Source organism: Schistocerca americana, chromosome 3 (assembly GCF_021461395.2).
Source record: "Schistocerca americana isolate TAMUIC-IGC-003095 chromosome 3, iqSchAmer2.1, whole genome shotgun sequence".
NCBI lineage: Eukaryota > Metazoa > Arthropoda > Insecta > Orthoptera > Acrididae > Schistocerca > Schistocerca americana.
Window position 1 is genome coordinate 685,044,841 of NC_060121.1, and position 21,320 is coordinate 685,066,160.

Below are 21,320 nucleotides of genomic sequence, written 5' to 3' on the forward strand. Positions count from 1 at the left end.
ATTAAACTTATATTCACCTTCAAATTGGCCTGACACTGGTGGATGGTTGATGCTTCAATTTCGCGTCCCACTATAGTGAGCCGATTTTAACACCACATTCAAACTCACTTAAATCTTGATAATCTACCATTGTAGCAGCAGTAACCGATTTAACAACTGCGCCAAGAAGTTGTTCTCTTATTCTCTTACATAGCGCTTGCCGGCCGCAGCGCCGTATTCCGTCTGTTTACATATCTCTGTATTTGAATACGCATGCCTATACCAGTTTCTTTGGCGCTTCAGTGAAAAATACTCTTTGAATCCCCACTCCGAAGTTATTCCCCCTCTCTCCTGAACACAGCAATGTTAAGACAGGTGTCTGATAAAGCTCTTCGGGAGTCCATCGATTCACGGAAACCCTCGCGACACAGAAGCCTTACAGTGCAGCGAGCAGGAGTGCCCCCATCGCCAGCACTACCAGATGAGTCAGAGCGAGAGCCACGAATGTCGACAATGTACCTGGCAAGGAGCAGATCGGCGATCTTTTTACCAGTACATGTGGGCACTTGCACTGCTAGCAACGAGACAAAAATACTTTTGTTAGTCTTACTGACTGCAGGAACAACTCGCATAGCAGCATAAACAGTGATACACTGTACAGCTGCGTGATATGTAAGTACTGTCGTAGGTGTATGTAGCAGTAGTAGGATTAAAAAAAACTTTGTCGCAGCTGGTTGTTGGGACATAGGCGCTATGTTCTGCTGCTAAAACGTATAATTTGTCTTAGGTACTGAACGTAGATACTGAATGCATTTCTGCTAGATGTTGCCGTGAGTACCTTATATGAGAAACTGAAATTGATGATTATTTAATGGAGAAATTGCAAATCAAACCAAGTACTAGTCTTAATAGTTAGGAGACAGTTTTTCGTACGTAGCTTTCAAAAAACTTTTAAATACTGTCCACATCACTCATGTGCGATGTGAATAGGATGCTGATATGAGGAAACGAGACGGAAATAAATACGATAGTCCACAGAATACAATTTTGTACCGAGCGAGGTGGCGCAGTGGTTAGCCACTGGACTCGCATTCGGGAGGACGACGGTTCAATCCCGCGTCCGGTCATCCTGATTTAGGTTTTCCGTGATTTCCCTAAATCACTCCAGGCATATGCCGGGATGGTTCCTCTGATAGGGCACGGCCGACTTCCTTCCCCATCCTTCCCTAATCCGATGAGACCGATGACAATTTTGTAAATTCAGTTGTCCATATTTGCTCATTTTTATAATTGTGTGTGAATATGGCGGTTAGTCTGACAGACACAATGCCTCATACCATATACCAGACCACATTAAAAATTAAAAGTAAATATTCGCAGTAGCGTGTAATATAGTATTTCCTTTAGCTACATCATTCAGTCTTCGTGGATATGCTTCTACTGTGGAACATTGTAGCCAGAATTTGTTTCTATTGTTCCAGAATTACTGTAGTGTTCGAAGACAACCTATAGCGGTGTTGTTTGTACTTACATAGGTGACATCGGCAGTGTAGTGTCTTTACTTTGCTAATACAGCATTAGGCACAAAATTACGTAGTGGTCAGCGAGCCTCACACTGCCGAATGAATTACAAGGTTATTATAAATGATTGAAGCTTTTTCATGAAATTTCTTTAATTATTATATTGTACATAATGTCACAGGGGTTTGCACACTTATAGAAAATTTGAAAACGATTTTTTGACATATTACAAGAGGTTCAAATGTGCCATACCCGTCTCTCCTAATGATTCTGCAGCTATCAAACTGTGGGGCGGCGGATAAGTTTGAAATAAATCTACTGTTGTATCCTTGTTTGAATGTTATAACATTTCATTGCTGTATAAACACTTGCATGTTGAATCAGTTTCTGGCTTTTAGAATGTTGTTAATGCTGTCTTTCGCCGTTCTCAACACTGGCTCTCTATTTACTTTTTGGCACCCAGAAAGTGATTTAATAAAACATGGAACCAGTAATTAGAGATCCTAGTGCCCACTTTATCTGAGAATGTTATTATAGCTGCAGCTTATAGCTCTGAGGAATTAGGAGATTGTCCGGGATTTCTAATCAAAAACGGTTTTCCAAAATAGTTGAGTATATTCTGAAATTCACTGATAAAAAACACAGTATCCCTACAACCTAACTAACAGAGCAGTTCAGAGTGTAATGCGCTGATGCAACTATAAATGTCCGAATTAAATGTTACAAAGAATGCTCGCCATAATTTGATGAAAATATTTCATCAAACGCCACGCTAAATATTTGGTAGAATGTCTGTCCCGTGACAGCGCGTGAAAATACGACAAAACGCAAACTGAAGCTAGATAATGAAAATCATCCCAGTATTAACACTTCACATGAAATGTTTTCATGGTTCCGCGTATCTCTAGTAACTTAATACAGCACCCGAGGCTGTTTGTAGCAGTGACACTGATGCGACGCGACTCCCGACACAGATGGCGTGTCATTCAGCGTCGGGAGAGAACTGGGGCCTTTTTTCCTCACGCAGCGTTCTTATATATAAAGCCGCGGTGTGGACGGATAAGGGAACGCCTGATCAAATCGGCTCTCTCGAATAGCCGCTGGGCTAGTAACGCACCACTTCAAGTTACATAATAATTTATAGCTTCTTTTGCTTATGGCCGATGAAGCTCTTAATTTAAATGTGCATTTAGCACGCAGGTAAGTATTGATAATACAATTTTGACGTGGCTAAGTTAAATATTTTGGGCGAGAGAATTAATTAAATTACATTGTATGCAGTAGATGAGCCCTGAATTGGCCCTTTTTGAGATCCGCTATCGCTATAATTTTATAGGTATTCAAAAGAAACTTTACACATCTTCATAATCATAGCGGACCTCCAACCTATTTAAATCTAAACATCCTAGCCTTACTTACTAGCATACTTAATCTATCTTGCTTCCTTCAGTTTTGAGATGAAAACCAGAAAATCATGAATTTCCACTAAAATCTTAATTTGTGAAATCCAAAGTACTATTTTTATTAAATCATTATGAAAGATGAATCTAAATATAAATTTTGAAGTCTCTAGCTCTTTTCTGTTGCGCCAATGATTTTTTCAGAAAAACGTCCAAATTTCGAAAATGACTTAAGTTATCGAACTGATATTCAACACACATTAATTTAGTATTATTCCTGACATGCTAGAAAAGTTTTAGGTCATTTGCTTGATTTTTAAGGTTTTTCGCAACATTTATAACGTCAGAGCTAGTTACTGCAGACTGGCTGGCACACAATGGAAACTGATGTGAATTTACTACAGTGTGAGTAGGCTGCTTCCCTACATCACCCTCTACTTAAATTTTTTTGTTTATGAATGTTAAGGAATGAAAAAAAAATTTAATTACAAAAAGGGAAGCAAGAGTACAGTTTAACTCCCTATGAAAATCAAAATTGAAATATAAACCTGTAGAAACATTAAATAAGACTGATTACCTACATTAATTATTTAAATTGTAGGCATGTTCACTGCCTTTTAAACAATGTCATTACTCAAGATTTTAAGCAAAGTCAATGCAATATTTTGGCATACATATTGCCTTAGACAAACAAACCCATACAAATTGAAAAATTATGAAAATCTTAGATCCATTAAATACATTAAATACATTTTTACATACGCAAATTCAAATAAAATAATATGATACATAAACAGATGATTATCTCTTAGCAGTCATTTCTAAACCTGAAAGAAAAGTTCACAAATATTTTTTTTTTTTTTTACACACGTGGTTGTAGCCGCTTTGGCTGGCGTCCTACACTTCCATTCACACGAGTAGAGGAGGGGAAGTTGCTATGGTGTGCGTCCTTCACTTCTCTCTAAATTACATGGAGGAAAGGGGAGGGGACACTGTGAGTTGTGTCCAAGTCACTCCACGCTTTCACGCAGCTACCAGGCTGCCATTATCTGGTTTGTCCTGTAGAACAAACAAAAAGAGTGCCTCAGACTCTGTTCACTTAATATCTAAGGGTGGGTCACAATGAAATGGGGATATATACATTTTATCCTTCAGTATGTTGCTGGAACAAAGTTAACAGAGCTTTTTCAGTATTACTCTCGCGGTTACTTAACTGTCATAAAATCGTTAAACAAATGGCTCAAAACGCCTTTAGTCACGTACTAGAGAAAATTAATGCTCAAGGCATACAATCATAAATCATATTTAATCTGAATTTATTATTTCTGGGCCGGAACACTGAACCAATGCTCGGTACATTCCTGATACATTTGTATTTTAAGCACTTAACTGACTCATCTTTGATTACCTTATTCTTAGAGATAGTATGAGTATGATTAGTGGTTGTTTTCTCAGCTTCTTTGTACATGTGAATAACTTTTGGTAATAGTACAGTTGTGAGTGTTCAAAACACACTACGTTTAGTTGACTACTAAATCCACTTATTGGTCCTCTGCTGTTGTCAGTTCCACATCTGCAATTAGGTACTTACTTACTTTGAAGTGTATTTATGCTGAGCTAAAATAATGTTTCACGTCTGTCAGTATGTTATTTATTTACTTTGCTAGTGTATGTACTTATTTAACACTCACTTTATTAACATTTAAAGCATAGGATAGCACATTTATTTCATATTCATAGCGTATTGCAGCTGATTAGTTTGCTCACGTGGCAATCCATTTCCACTCAATCGGACGCTGAAACCTCAGGTAGTCTCTCTCAGACCTACCACTAAAGTGCATCAAGTAATTATGGACGAGCGTAATGCTAAATTCCTTAAACCTGTAGGACTCCATGAGCTGCTCTGTCTCATCTAACATAAGGGTACCTATGGTCGCATTCACGCCTCCAACTCATAACCTCATTACGTGTAGGTGTATCCTGTCACACACTACACTAAAATAATGACCAGCTCCAACCTTATAAATACTTCAGGGACGTGTCCTTCACCTCTCAACCACAAACACTGCTCAATTCTATTACACTGCCTTTCCTTGCTACACCAGGTGAGTTTAATCTTACAACTTATCTGCATATTTTTCATAACACTAAGCAATCTCTTTCTTACTATTTATTAGTTAGCTCTAATGCATACACTAGGTTTCACTACCACTTCAGATCCTGCTTGTACATGAATTCATATATCTTTTTTAAAATATTGTTAGTGGACCATTTCCAATAAAACAACACTTTGTACTCACTATATTACCAGGGTACTATACATAATTGTTACTCAAATACATTTGTATCTTAATTACGTCATACTTCTCTATTGTTTGTCACTGTTAGGTTTGTCACATTAGGTATTTTTCTTCACTAATCGGTAAATAGATTGGTTACATAAGTCATGGCTTGATAGTCATAACAGAAAATTTTCATGTCTGGAAAGAAGAGGTCGAAATTTTTGAGGACAGGAAAGAGGAAGAATGAGTGAGACCTGAAAAGGAAAGAAGATCTCACACAGCTGGGACTGCACAGTTGCCACACTGTGTAGAGGTTACAGAACAACCTCCTCCCTACAGCACTCATTAGCTTAATGCTGTAAAGAAGAGTTAGAAATTTTAGGTGGATAGAAAAGATGAAGAGTGAGTGAGACCTGAAATGGAAAGAAGATCTCACACAGCTGGGACAGCACAGCTGCCACACTGTGTAGAGGTTACAGAACAACATCCTCCCTACAGCATTCATTCATAACCTTTGACCACGCCACGTCGATCTGAAAATACTTTATGATGCCTTTTTAAAACCTGTCTCAGTTCTTCCCTCTGATTAGCTGAAATTTTATCGATTTCCTGCAATTTAGCATCTATTTGGTCCAAAATAATTGCTTCTTCTTCTCTTGTGTTTAGCTTACTTGTACTCAGATTAACACCATCGTCCCAATATCTCCTGTTTTCCAGAACTCGTATAGGCAGCTCCCAAGTTTCATGATCAGTTACTACATGTTTATCACTAAAAGGTACTATAATTACTCCAGTTATTGGCAAGACCATTTTTAACTGGCTTTTTTCAAAGCCAACAACACCCTGATATTTTGACAAGAAATCTATGCCAATTAAAACCTCAATACTGAGATTGTTTATAATCAAACATGGATGATCAATTAAATTACCATTAATGTTAACGGGCAGCAAAGCTTCTTGCTTTACTGTTTTTGACACCTTGCCAGTAGCACCAACTATTCTTAGTCCTGATACCCTCATTACTGTAAGCTTGTCTTTACCAGGTAATGCATCAAAGAAGGACTGAGATATCGCACTCACCTCACTTCCACTGTCTAAGAGACAACGTACATTGATACCCAACATATTCACTATTATTATAGGGTGGCTTATTCTAGGTTGTACAGGTGGTTCCTCACATTCATCTAGTAGTTCCTTTTGGATTTGTCTCCAACTAAAGTGATCGACATCAGTCTTCATTACATTTAGGTCACAGTGTGTAGGGGTTTCCTGAATTACATTTTCAGCTGCCTTTTCCAGTCGGTCTATTAATTTTAAATCGAAACACCGCACGACTTCATTACATTTAGTTTGCTGAACATGACCCAAATTACTGTAGTCTGAGCGATTCTGCGCCTCCAGACCGGGCATAACATTAGTTACAGCTAAACCACTTTCACCATTATCGTCGGTTTCCTTCTCAAGTGACAACTGGTCACAGCTTCTGGGTTCATCGACCCTCAACAGCCTACCCTCTACATTCTCACTTATCTCCTGTCCTAAATCTATTAGTACATTATCAACATCCTGCACAGGCACTTTAGATAAGAGCACATCATTCTCATCGTAAATATAAGCATGAATTTCTTCTGTTTCTTCACCTGTCAATTCAGTATTTTGTAGCTCGTCCCTATCGTTACACAGCAGCACCTTCTCATTCTCTTCCCACTTAGAAAGCGTCTCTAACACGGTATCTATCAAATACTGTGAGTGATCTAATATTTCTGTTGTATCCTTCGATGCTACCGACTCTTCATCCACATGTTCAGTCTGAGTATTCTGATCTGTCTTTCCAATTCCCTTAACTACTGGCTTAGGAAAAGTAACCGCCTGTTGAGCGCCAGTGTGCTCATAGACGGGAACTAGTTTTCCTGCTTCGGCCTACTGCCGTTTCCTTTAGTTTCATTATAGTTGACTGGCACAGCATTACTTTCCGTACTGTTGTTTACATGCATATTTCTGTTTGGATCAACATTATTATCCTTTGGACGCCATTGTTGGTTCTGATAACTATTTCCCCAATTCCTACCTCTCTTAGGATGGCTAACACCTACTGTTCTGACGTTTACATTGCCATTTTGCTCGTTCCTAAAATTACTATTATTGTTATTGGCATTTCGGTTATTACGTGCTTGCTCCTCATTGGCAGCAACACGTTCTACACGTTCCAAATACTCAATGAAACGATCCAGATTGTCTCTAGGGGCAGATATAATTCTAGTTTGCCAGTACCATGGCAGTTTGGCTTCAAGACCTAGTATAATCATTTCTGGTTTTAGCTTTTCCGCCAAATGTGACAAACGTGAAATCCATGACCTAGCAAACTCTTTAATTGATTCCTTGTCTGCATTGAAACGTTTCCCACTCCAAAATTCTCTCAACACTTCATTTTGCTTATTGCTAGACCAATACTCATTAATGAAAGCTGTTTTAAACTCCGCTAATGTTTTACACTTCAACATAACATCAGCTGACCAACGCATGGCGTCACCTGCAAAATGGCTTTTAATAAATGAGATTTTCTCTCGTTCAGACCAAGTCGGTGGAATCACCTCTTCAAAATCGTTCCAGAAATCTAGCGGGTGGATATTTTTATCTGGATCAAACCGCAAGAACTGCCGACACCCGATAAAATCGGCGTTTGCAGCTACAACTTGTTGTATACTACCATTACCAGAAGTTACTGAAGCTACTTTACTCTCAATGTTAGCAGTGTTAGTACTTATATTTTCTACTTTCATTTCCACATTATCTACTCTTTGTACAATATGATTAGTATCAGTTTTGATTGCATCTATGTCTGCTTGACATATGTTTACTTTTATATTAACATCTTTAAATCTATCTGAGCACAGTTCAGATTCCGCCTCGATCTTTTCTGTTAACTTGTGCTCCAGCTTCGCTTCTTCCATTTGGAAGTCCTTGCGAACCTCAGCAACTTCGGATTTTACTGTTTTATACATTTCAGAAAATTGTTGAGCAACCTTTTTCTTAATATCCTCATGGTTGTAATCAATTTTATAATTCAAACTGTCTAGATCCTCTTTCAACTTATTGCAACCAGCCTTGAAGGTATCGTCCATTACCTCCAATCGCTTATTAAAATTTGTTTGGCTGGCCACAATCTCAGACTTGAATTCAGCTGTCATTCTAGCATTACTGGCTGACATTTTTGCATTACTGGCAGCTATTGCTTGTAATATAACATTTAGATCAACAGCCCAAGCACCTTTGGTTTGCTCACTAGCTGGCTTTTTATCACACTCACGTGACGAAAAACTAGCTCCAATACCAGAATCATCAAAACTGAATGAAACTTCTGATTGATTAGTCATATCTAACTGCTCCTTCTTAAACTCTACCATCTCTGATGACTGTTTCATTTTTAATTCATCAGAGAAATATCATCCAATAAATTTACAATTTCTACTTTCTGCTTTACTACAGGGGTCTCTATTATTGAATCATTGCCCCTTCGCACACTACTGTCGCACACTACTGTCAGGAGACAATACTTCATTTTTCACTTTAACATTACTACTTTCATACATGTTTACACTTGAACCGTTGTCTGAACTTACAGTTCCCTCAACAGACATAGGTTCTAATTTAAGTTTAAACTCAGTTTCTTTTGGCGGTTCCATCGCCGACAGTCTTTTAGTGCACGTTAGTAAAATTTTTAACAGCTTTTCACTTAACTTAGTTCCTTCTGCACGACGTATGGCGTTGCCGGCGCGGCGTACCCGGATTCCTCATGCGACGTGGCACGTTGAACTGCAGACGGCTCTCCGACGGCTGTTGTGTGTTTGCGTGGCCCGCAATTGCAGGCTCTGCGCCGGCTGCTCCAGCGGACGACTGCGGTGCGGCGAGACTGGCTTCTCGCGATGCCGGCAGCACCGCTAGACTCAGTGCCAGCTCCGTCAATCCAGATGTGTTGTTAATCCAATTGCGTCGTCCACATGCACACGTAACACATTCACTGTTCTATTACTCAGCTGCGTGTCGCATTCCACTCGTGAATCCGAATAGTTAAAAATCACTTTCACTTAGTTGGTTTCCCGGCCGATGCACCATATGTGGGGCGGCGGATAAGTTTGAAATAAATCTACTGTTGTATCCTTGTTTGAATGTTGTAACATTTCATTGCTGTATAAACACTTGCATGTTGAATCAGTTTCTGGCTTTTAGAATGTTGTTAATGCTGTCTTTCGCCGTTCTCAACACTGGCTCTCTATTTACTTTTTGGCACCCAGAAAGTGATTTAATAAAACATGGAACCAGTAATTAGAGATCCTAGTGCCCACTTTATCTGAGAATGTTATTATAGCTGCAGCTTATAGCTCTGAGGAATTAGGAGATTGTCCGGGATTTCTAATCAAAAACGGTTTTCCAAAATAGTTGAGTATATTCTGAAATTCACTGATAAAAAACACAAGTATCCCTACAACCTAACTAACAGAGCAGTTCAGACTCTAATGCGCTGATGCAACTACAAATGTCCGAATTAAATGTTACAAAGAATGCTCGCCATAATTTGATGAAAATATTTCATCAAACGCCACGCTAAATATTTGGTAGAATGTCTGTCCCGCGACGGCGCGTGAAAATACGACAAAACGCAAACTGAAGCTAGATAATGAAAATCATCCCAGTATTAACACTTCACATGAAATGTTTTCATGGTTCCGCGTATCTCTAGTAACATAATACGGCACCCGAGGCTGTTTGTAGCAGTGACACTGATGCGACGCGACTCCCGACACAGATGGCGTGTCATTCAGCGTCGGGAGAGAACTGGGGCCTTTTTTCCTCACGCAGCGTTCTTATATATAAAGCCGTGGTGCGGACGGCTAAGGGAACGCCTGATCAAATCGGCTCTCTCGAATAGCCGCTGGGCTAGTAACGCACCACTTCAAGTTACATAATAATTTATAGCTTCTTTTTCTTATGGCCGATGAAGCTCTTAATTTAAACGTGCATTCAGCACGCAGGTAAGTATTGATAATAAAATTTTGACGTGGCTAAGTTAAATATTTTGGGCGAGAGAATTAATTAAATTACATTGTACGCAGTAGATGAGCTCTGAATTGGCCCTTTTTGAGATCCGCTATCGCTATAATTTTATAGGTATTCAAAAGAAACTTTACACATCTTCATAATCATAGCGGACCTCCAACCTATTTAAATCTAAACATCCTAGCCTTACTTACTAGCATACTTAATCTATCTTGCTTCCTTCAGTTTTGAGATGAAAGCCAGAAAATCATGAATTTCCACTAAAATCTTAATTTGTGAAATCCAAAGTACTATTTTTATTAAATCATTATGAAAGATGAATCTAAATATAAATTTTGAAGTCTCTAGCTCTTTTCTGTTGCGCCAATGATTTTTTCAGAAAAACGTCCAAATTTCGAAAATGACTTAAGTTATCGAACTGATATTCAACACACATTAATTTAGTATTATTCCTGACATGCTAGAAAAGTTTTAGGTCATTTGCTTGATTTTTAAGGTATTGCGCAACATTTATAACGTCAGAGCTACTTACAGCAGACTGGCTGGCACACAATGGAAACTGATGTGAATTTACTACAGTGTGAGTAGGCTGCTTCCCTACAAAACCAATAATCAAGTTCTTCCCGCGTTCGGAGCAATATGCCTCTACCAATTTGTTCAAAAGCACTGATTATGCGAACTCGCAATTCGGGTAGGTTTTCTGGTAGAGGAGGCGTAAACACTCAGACTTTCACATAAACGCACGCAAAAAAATCGAATGCAGTTAGCTCAGGAGAGCATGAAAGCCGTGACATGAATTTCTGATCACCAAACACCTCGACCGATTCATCGGTTGCTCAAGTTCCCGAGTTTTTGTTTTTTTTAAGAATTCACGAGCATTATGATGGAAGTAGGATGAAGCACCATCCTGTTGGTAAATGAAGTCAACACCGTTGGTCTCCAGTTCCGACTTGAGCCAATTTTCCAGTACGTCAATACACAGTGCGCTTGTAATTAAACTTTCGCTACTTGAGCCAAAGTAGACAGAAAACTATTCACCCCGTGGGTACCCAACTTTATAGGGATGATTATCAGGTTGTGCGTTGCAGGATTAACGTTGTTCGGTACGGTACTCTCATGAACTGCTATTGAGCGTCGGTACTGGTACACTGAGGTAGGGTTGAAACACAAGCATCAGTGTGCATTATAGCTGCAGGCAGTCAACAAGGCCTGGACAAGGTGAGAAGGGCTTTACTCGTGAAGTTGTTTTATCGAAACAATAGCAATGGTGCTACTGCTCTTCGCGGGTATCGACGTACACTCCTGGAAATGGAAAAAAGAACACATTGACACCGGTGTGTCAGACCCACCATACTTGCTCCGGACACTGCGAGAGGGCTGTACAAGCAATGATCACACGCACGGCACAGCGGACACACCAAGAACCGCGGTGTTGGCCGTCGAATGGCGCTAGCTGCGCAGCATTTGTGCACCGCCGCCGTCAGTGTCAGCCAGTTTGCCGTGGCATACGGAGCTCCATCGCAGTCTTTAACACTGGTAGCATGCCGCGACAGCGTGGACGTGAACCGTATGTGAAGTTGACGGACTTTGAGCGAGGGCGTATAGTGGGCATGCGGGAGGCCGGGTGGACGTACCGCCGAATTGCTCAACACGTGGGGCGTGAGGTTTCCACAGTACATCGATGTTGTCGCCAGTGGTCGGCGGAAGGTGCACGTGCCTGTCGACCTGGGACCGGACCGCAGCGACGCACGGATGCACGCCAAGACCGTAGGATCCTACGCAGTGCCGTAGGGGACCGCACCGCCACTTCCCAGCAAATTAGGGACACTGTTGCTCCTGGGGTATCGGCGAGGACCATTCGCAATCGTCTCCATGAAGCTGGGCTACGGTCCCGCACACCGTTAGGCCGTCTTCCGCTCACGCCCCAACATCGTGCAGCCCGCCTCCAGTGGTGTCGCGACAGGCGTGAATGGAGGGACGAATGGAGACGTGTCGTCTTCAGCGATGAGAGTCGCTTCTGCCTTGGTGCCGATGATGGTCGTATGCGTGTTTGGCGCCGTGCAGGTGAGCGCCACAATCAGAACTGCATACGACCGAGGCACACAGGGCCAACACCCGGCATCATGGTGTGGGGAGCGATCTCCTACACTGGCCGTACACCACTGGTGATCGTCGAGGGGACACTGAATAGTGCACGGTACATCCAAACCGTCATCGAACCCATCGTTCTACCATTCCTAGACCGGCAAGGGAACTTGCTGTTCCAACAGGACAATGCACGTCCGCATGTATCCCGTGCCACCCAACGTGCTCTAGAAGGTGTAAGTCAACTACCCTGGCCAGCAAGATCTCCGGATCTGTCCCCCATTGAGCATGTTTGGGACTGGATGAAGCGTCGTCTCACGCGGTCTGCACGTCCAGCACGAACGCTGGTCCAACTGAGGCGCCAGGTGGAAATGGCATGGCAAGCCGTTCCACAGGACTACATCCAGCATCTCTACGATCGTCTCCATGGGAGAATAGCAGCCTGCATTGCTGCGAAAGGTGGATATACACTGTACTAGTGCCGACATTGTGGATGCTCTGTTGCCTGTGTCTATGTGCCTGTGGTTCTGTCAGTGTGATCATGTGATGTATCTGACCCCAGGAATGTGTCAATAAAGTTTCCCCTTCCTGGGACAATGAATTCACGGTGTTCTTATTTCAATTTCCAGGAGTGTATTAACGGAATACTGAAAAGTCCCTTTATCGCACCGGGGTTGAGAAACACCATACGGAAGTTCGGTTCGAGTAGCGGTTTGAGAAATGTTCGTGGTAAAGGCCGACGGCCAACTGCGACACAAGTTGTTGAAGAAGTTACTGTATCTTGGCTGAAAATGCTGGATGTGATTTGCAGTCTTCAAACAGTGCACGATATGTCACGACAACTGAACATTCCATAGGCCACCGTTCGAAAAGTGCTGCGAACAATTGTGAAATGATATCCTGGCCTTCTTGGCTGCAGATAGTCATTACAATGAACAACTTTTGTAACCAGCAACATAAACATGGCACACAATTAACAAATACTACCGTCTTATGTAGAAATTAATATGTGTTTCATTCGATGGTTTATTCTTATTTCTCTTCCGTATGTCCTTAAAAATGTTTCCACAAAGTTTCCTTATCCTACGATCACTCGTTCTTCGTGGGGATCCTCTCAGGTATCAGATGTTTAATTATTACCACCTTTTACACGTTTTCTGCAACGGTCTTTTCGGAGAAGAAAAACCGACCGAAAACTTTACGCCTTGAGACTGCACGGAACCCTCTAATTTCTGGTGAATGTAGAATATGCTGTAAGATAACGTGGGGATTCTCTGCCTTCCAGAACCGTGCATTCTGCCTGTTCACTGTGCCATTCACAAAAAAAAAATGTTGCTGAAAATGAGTTTCTCATAAAACCCAAAGTCTTCCATAAGCTTTTACGACTGTGTCAGGAATTCAAAGCGTCTTTGTCATCGCGAGTCAGGGCTTGTAGCAACGGCAAGCGGTAATGCCTCAGCTTCAGTCGCTTCCTTAAGATCTTCCAAATGGTCGGTTGTGGTATGTTCAGCTCTGTGCTTGCTCTGTTTGTCGATTTATATGGGCTATATGTGAAACTCGCCAGCACGTCGTCAACCGTTTCTTCAATCACTTCAAATCGCCCAATTCATTTCTCATGGCAGATGCATCCTAAAGCTTTGAGCTGCCCACTCTATCGCCGAATGGATTTTGCTGTTGATGGAGCTTTGTTGAACTCCGCTCTGAAGCGTCATTTCACTGTTACGCAGACTGATGCGAATGTACACTGAAGATCCAAAGAAACGGGTACAGGCATGCGTATTCAAATACAGTGATACATAAACAGGCAACATCTAGAGAAGACCACAACTGCCTGGCGCTGTCGTTAGATCGGTCACTGATGCTGCAAAGGCAAGTTATCAAGATTTAAGTTAGTCTGAATGTGGTGTCACAGTCGGCGCACGAGCGATGGGACACAGCATCCTCGAGGTAGCGATGAAGTGGGGATTTTCCCGTAGAACCATTCAACGACTGTGCTGTGAATATCAGGAATATGGTAAAACATCAAATCTCCTACATGGCTCCGACCGGAAAGAGATCCTGAAAGAATGGGACCAATGACGACTGAAGAGAATCGTTCGACGTGACAGAAGTGCAACACCTCCGGAAGTTGCTGCAGATTTCAATGGTTGGCCATCAATAAGTATCAGTGTGAGACCCATTCTACGAAACACCATCGATATGGGCCTTCGGAGCGTAAGACCCACTCGTGTACCCTTGATGACTGCACAACACTAAGCTTTACGCCTCGCCTGGGCCCGTCAACACAGACATTGGACTGTTGATGACTGGAAACATATTGCCTTCTCGGACGAGTCTCATTTCAAATAGCGTCGAGCGGATGGAACGTGCACGGGTATTGAGACAACCTCACGAATCCATGGAGCCTGCATTTCAGTAGGGAAGTGTTCAAGCTTGTGTAGGCTCTCTAATGGTGCGGATCGTGTGCGTTTGGAGTGATATGGTACCCCCAATACGTCTAGATACAACTCTGACAGGTGACACGAACGTAAGCATCCTGTCTGATCACCTGCATCTACTCATGTCCATATTGCATTCCGTTGGGTTGACAGAGTGGGTGAAGTTGAGGTGTGTACATGTCTGGCGCCAGTCCCGGCGTTTCTTCGCCGTGAGGAGGTCTTGGATGTGTTGTCGTAATTGCCGGAGGCAGAGGAGTGTATCCCAGTCACAGGTGCAGAGCAAAGAGCGGAGGACTGTCTGTGGAAGAAGTGTAGGGCAGTAGGGTGGATGAGTTTGGTAGGAATGTGGGCCTCCACAGCATCTGCGATTGTGTTCTGGAGGAAGGCAGAGACATGGGTGACATCAACAGGATGGTGAAGGGTAAGTTGGTGGCTGTCACCCTGTGAGGCAATGGATTCCCAGTAGGCATTCTAGTCAGCACAGCGGTTGTCATGGACAGACTTCGGAGGAGCAGCATGGAAGTGGGGGGTCAGGAGGGGGACGATGGACTGAGGACATGGTGAGAAGAACTGGGAGGTGATCATTACCTATGGGGTCGAGGAAGTCTGTGGCGATACGACAAAGGAGGTTGGTGGAAGCGAGGATAAAATCCTTGGTGGAGTTACTTTTGCGAAAGGTGTGCTGTGGTGGGGAACAAGGTCGCCGTGGCGGCTGGTAAGGAACTGACGCCACAGCCAAAGTGGCACAGGGTCATGGCTGTGGGTGTTGAGGTCAGCACCAATCACATAGGTGGTGAAGGTACACTCAACATAGGAAATGAAGCTGTAGGGGAGAGGATCTGTGGGATGGACATAGATAGTGGCACAGGTGAAGGTGAGGACGGGATACAAGACACAAGACTCTGAGGATCAGGTGTTCGGTTGTCTTTGGGCAGAGGTTGTGGTTGGATAGGGATATGCTTCAGTGGCTAGTAACAACTCTGCCTCATGTGAGGGGAAGGGGGTTGTCAGTGCAGGAGAGATGCTCACAACATGATGAGGTTGGAGGAAGGTTTCATTAAGGATGGAGAAGTCGACCTGATGCTGGGACAGGGTATGCATGAAGAGGTATTTGTTGCCAGGGACAGAGCAAATGTTTAGGTACATGAGACAAAACGTGAGAGGAGATGGGAGGGAAGGATGTCACGGACAGAGGAGGAGAAAGAAGCTTAAACGAGAGTGTGTAGGTGGGTGAAGGTGAAGTGGGCTTAGTTGTGGGAGTATGTGGCATAGGTAATCAAATGGAAGACCTATTGGGTGGCAAGGAAGATCTGCTGAATGGGGTGGGGGCATTGGAAGGGGTGGATATTCTTGAGGACAATAGTCAGGAAGAGGATGATGTCTTTGGCCAAAGGGGGCGTGGAGGAATTGTTGGGGTGGATTGGCTGGTCTATGTGGCGAACAGGGACAGGGAGCCCATGGTTGTGATTGGGGATTTAGCTTTTTAGTTTGAGGAGTAGGTGGGGCGGGGTTCTATGCAGGTGTTATAGGAAGTAGGAGAGATGAGGTTAAAATACTGTCTGAGGAAGTGGGACGCTTTGTAGTGGGTTCAGAAGGGGGGGGGGTTCTGGCAGTTGTGGGTCAGGTGAACACGGTAGAGGAGACAGCATTGTCAGCAGTATGTTTGAGAAGCAGTACGGGAGTGGTGAACATGGTGGCGACGGTTGAAAATCAAGGCTCCCTCAGTGATGAGGTGATCCATGGAGGAGGTGAACTCTGTAAATACTCCCATGAGGAAGGTAGGGCTAGAGTTTTTGTAGATTGAGCAGGTCAAGCAGATTTCCAGGGTAGGGAGGTCATTCAGTTCCGCCAACACCTCTGCCTCCATGACCACAGAGCTGAGTTTTGCGATCACAGCAGTGACAGTTGACAGACGATGAGGGGGTTGGGGCTCATGGGGAGAGGAGCAGGTAAGGAAAGGTGTGAAGGGCCCATGTGGGCCAAAAGTGACACAGGAAGTTTCTGGAGGAGATCAATTTTGAAAGAGGGAGAGGGGGATTTCATGAGGACAGAGTTGGGCAGTGGGGCAACTGGGGGTGCACTTACGGATTTTGAGGGTGAGGGTGAAGAAATTTAGGATTTTGGGTTGGCAAGGATGAAGGCATATAGGAAAGGGGCTGGAGATGCAGGGGGAAGGGTGGTGTCCAGGGCGACATCAGAAGGAAGAGGGGTGAGCAGTAGTTTTTAGGAGAAGGCAGTTGAGGCGAGGTCACCACTTGGGTGCTTAGGGGTTTTTTGGCGGGGTGAGGGACTGGTTGGATTGGGATATCTTGTGAGGCAGGCCCCACATGTGAATCAGAGGCACTTTGAATAGAGGATGGGTGCTCTGTGGTGGCGACTGTGATGGGTTGGCAATGACGCTTGTGTGGGGGAAGTAGGAGTGGTCATAGCAGGGCGAGTGGGGAGTGGGGGAAAGTCTTCCCACTTGGTGGTACCGGTGGGAGGAGGGGCGGGTAGTAGGAGTAGGAGCATGAGTAGGTACACGGGCAGGTACAGGTGTAGGTGCAGCATACAGGTGGGTATACAGGGATTGGGAGGAGATAGAACGGGAGGAGACTGAGCAGGGGAGGTGGAGTAGAGAGTGGAAACCCAGAGGAGCCCCTCCAGGAGGTAACAGTGTGTGAAGGTGAAGGGGAGGTGTATATGATAGTGATAGTGGTGTTGTCTGTGGTGGACTGTGCTGTCTTCCGGCGACATATGTCACAGAAGTGGGGAAGGAGAACAATGACGAGGGTCGGAGTGGTAGCGGCGGCGGCGGCGAGCACTGGGTGGAGGCGGCGGCTGCAGCGGTGGCGGTTAGCACCGGGTGCCTGACGATTGTACGGCGACAGACGGCAGTCGGAGACGGTAGCGGGCGGCGGACGGCGGACACACGGCAGCAGCTGCGGATGGCATCAGCAGCAGACGGCGAAGGGGATCTCTTCCAAAACTTCGATTTCACCCTGAGAGTAGCTCAGGCGGCCGAATCTTCCGATATGGTAAGTATGGGACTCTAATCCAAAGGATGGAGTCTGCAGCTCACGGCGTCAGCTATATAGAAAAAACTGGCGTGGAAACGCACGTGCATTGTCGGCATCACAGGAGCGTCCTCTAACGAAATCCACACACTCTGCAAATACTTTTCCACCCGTGGCGCGCAGGTGCATGTGTAAAGGTAAAACTTCATGTCCGCCCCCTGCAGAATGGGCGCTCGTGTGTCTAAAAGAAATGTCAACTATCGCCAGACGTGTCATTATGAATAAAATATTTTCTCTCAGACGGTATTAACGAGGTCACCGGGTCCTAAGCCTTGCCCAGTTGAGAGCCGCCTCAACCTACTTTTTATTTGACAATGAACATTTTAAGTAGATTGACGGTGTTGCTATGGGCAGCCACCTGCTGCCTGTGGTAGTAAACTTTTTATGGAAGACTCTGAGCAGAGAGCTCTTCATTCTGCATAACGTATACCGAGAGTCTTTTGGCGATATGTAGGTAACACTTTTGTATTGTGAGCGCATGGTGAAGAAGAACTGTCACGTTTCTTGCTACATCTGAATGCAGTCCACAGGAACATCCACCTTATGATGTAAATAGAGATGGATGATTGCTTACCGTTTTTGGACGTCTTGGTTACTAGGAGAGTGGATAGGGCATTAGGGTAATCTGTCTACCGTTAGCCCACACATACGGACCTTTACCTGTAAGCGTCGACTTGCCATCACCCTTCACAAACTACTGGCGTCCTTAGGACATGTTCATGTTGTTTCTGATGGAGGTAACCATGCAAAGAGCTACAACATCTACAGTCAGTGTTCAAAGATAATGATTACTCTCCGCATCACATTAGTACAGCGCTAAGGAGGAAGAAACGTGATCATCCACAACATCAAAAAGACGCAGACCTGTTCAGGTCCAGGGCATTCCTTCCAAACGTCAGCAGCCTTTCGTCTAACGGGTTCTAAGAAAACATCAAGGTAAAGTAATCTTCCAACCACCATTGAAGATTAGTGCACTTTTCGGTTCGGTAAAGGACGATGTGCGTCTGCGGAAGGCCGGAATTTAGAAAATTCCTTGCCAGAGTGGCAAAGCTACATAGGTCAGACGATACGCCCAGTACATGAAAGGTACTTTAAACATGAGCGCCACAGTCGCCTTTCGCAGCGTAGTAAGTCGGATCTAGCTGAGAATTCTTCTTTTGTTTTTGCGTTTCTGTTTTTTCTTTTGACACGCTGTCAATCGAAGTGATATCGTCGACGACGATCCAGACTTAATGGTGAAAGGTAATTAGGTGCTTCGATTCGCTTTATTATGAACAAACGTTTGGGGTCAACTTCTCAGGGCCTGTGTCGCGGTCTGTATGATACCGCAAGTAGGTGGAGTTGGTTGGCATGTCATAGTACCAAGGAACGTAATACCTTATACAGATGCCATGGGAGGGAACTGTCCTGTCCAGACTTCTTAGATAGTACCCTGACTTCGGCAAAGTGTCTCCATTTGCGAACTGCTTTTAGTGCTGTATCCATGTGGAGGAGAGCTTGCAAGTCAGGGATGCGAGTGTAAAGGGTGGCACGAAGTACCTACCTGGGTAACATGTTTTGTGAAACTTGTAGGTGGCCAATTTTTGCTTGATTGGCAAAGCCCAGACCGAGCTGCCATACAGTATCTTAGAGAGCATCGTCGCCTGTAATCAAAGCTTTGCTGTGTTACTGGTACTTAGCCATACTAAAGGCTTTGTTCCTGAGAAGGTCAACCTCTTTATGGTGAAATATGTGTTTGTCCAAAGTGACAACCAGGTCAGTCACTGTTGCACCCCAGAGGATATTCCGCCTATGAGTCTCTAGTTCGTAGGCATCGAGGGTCGTTTCTTGCTGAAATAAATGGCTGTCTTCTTGTCGTGATTTAGTTACAGTTTACAGGTCTTAGACGAAGGGGCTGTGGCATCGAATTGACATTGAAGCGTCTAATGTTGGTATGAATGTGTCTGGCTCTGGTAAGAAAAGCCGTATCATCGGCGAATTGCGAAGTCTGTACCCCTGTAACAGACATAGAGATTAAACAACAGAGGGGATAAAACGGATTCTTGAGGCAGCCTCACCTGCGCCAGTCAGAAATCAGACGACTGGCGCTCTACTGTAACAATATCTTTCCGTCCGTCAAAAAACTGGCTGTCAGTTTCACGTAACAATCGGGTATCGACGTCACTTCATCCAGTTTCCGAATTATTTGTTCCCTCCACACCTTATCGTAGGACCTTTCAATATCTAAGAAGACCACTGCAGCGGCACTAGATACACTGACATTTCTGGTAACATGTTCTGCCAGACGAAGGAGTTGCAGCTCCGCAGATAGTTTACGTTGAAAGCCCTACTGTTCTACCCTAATTTTACCATCTGCCACCAGTGGTTCCAAAATGCTGGCCTGGATGATTCTCTCGAAGGATTTGCCCAACCACTAAGAAGACTAATGGGACGGTAATTTTTGGCCAGGGTAACGTCCTTCCGAGATTTGGGTATAGGAACTACCTAGGCGATCTTCCACGCAGTGGGGATATACTTTGTCAGGAGACGGCTATTCTAAATTCTTGTCAAGAGCAGCCATGATAAGGGAAGCTCTTCATTTGTAAGTTGCTGATCTTGTCAAGACTAGGTGACTTGTTCCCAGTTAGCTTCCGGAGTATGGTTCTAATTTCGCTAGGTGTAGTTAGATTTGGATGGAACCAGTCAGGAGCGGTGATGATCCGATGGACGAGTTGTTAGGTGTCATACTCGTTGTCCCTCTGGGCTCTGTTCAGAGGCTCCCTGAGAAGTGTCATTTGTCGGCCAAACGACGTCGCAAGTTTTTCTGCTTTGGTGAGTGAGCCTTCTGTTAATCCCTGAGGAATCTGAAGCGATCATTTGGGCGAGGGGTCGGCCCTGAAGTTTTTCACTAACCGCCATTCTTCTCTGTTTTTCAGGAGGAGGGAGGACATCTTATCCTCCGAAGTTTCTACTCGCCATTCAAGTAATCGCCGGCGAAGCTGCCTTTCCAGGCAATGCACCCATGTGCGGTAAGCTGAGTAGCGTGACAGTTGCCATATCTTCTTGTACCGGTTCTTCTGTAGCCATAGTTCTTCAACTATGGGAGGCAACGGATCGTGGATCTGGAGGTCCTCAAGAACCAGGTGGTTGGCCTTCCGAAGCCTCCATATTAAGTAATCGACAGCATAGTCGATTTGGGCCGTCTTCTCAACCTCCTGTGTAGGTATGATGTTGTTATTTAAGTACCTCTTGAACTGGGGCCAGTTATTTTCCTTGCTGGTTCAGTAGGTAACTCGACCATTGTAGCGGTGCCAGAACAGTATCACGATTCGACGATAAGTCATTGATAGTAACAAGATGTGGTTCAATCCCAAGTCCTGGACATTGATGTCTGGGAGAGGGAGTGTGAGTCGCTCAAGAGGTCCTCTTATCTCCAGTTCAAAGTCCTGTTCAAAGCGCTGCAGCAACATTCCCCTAGGGTTGGTGGTATTTGAATTCCAAGTAGGGATGCTTCGCATTCCATTC

General features: G+C 44.1%; 1 protein-coding gene across 1 annotated transcript in view; it reads left to right on the forward strand.

Annotated features, from left to right (window-relative positions):
* The first annotated feature begins 480 nt into the window (after positions 1 to 480).
* Positions 481 to 21,320, forward strand: part of LOC124605639 (luciferin sulfotransferase-like) — a 749,478-nt gene continuing 728,638 nt past the window's right edge. Inside the window, exon 1 of the mRNA XM_047137460.1 lies at positions 481 to 651. The gene's annotated coding sequence lies outside the window, so the exon portion shown is untranslated. The remainder of the gene's footprint in view (positions 652 to 21,320) is intronic.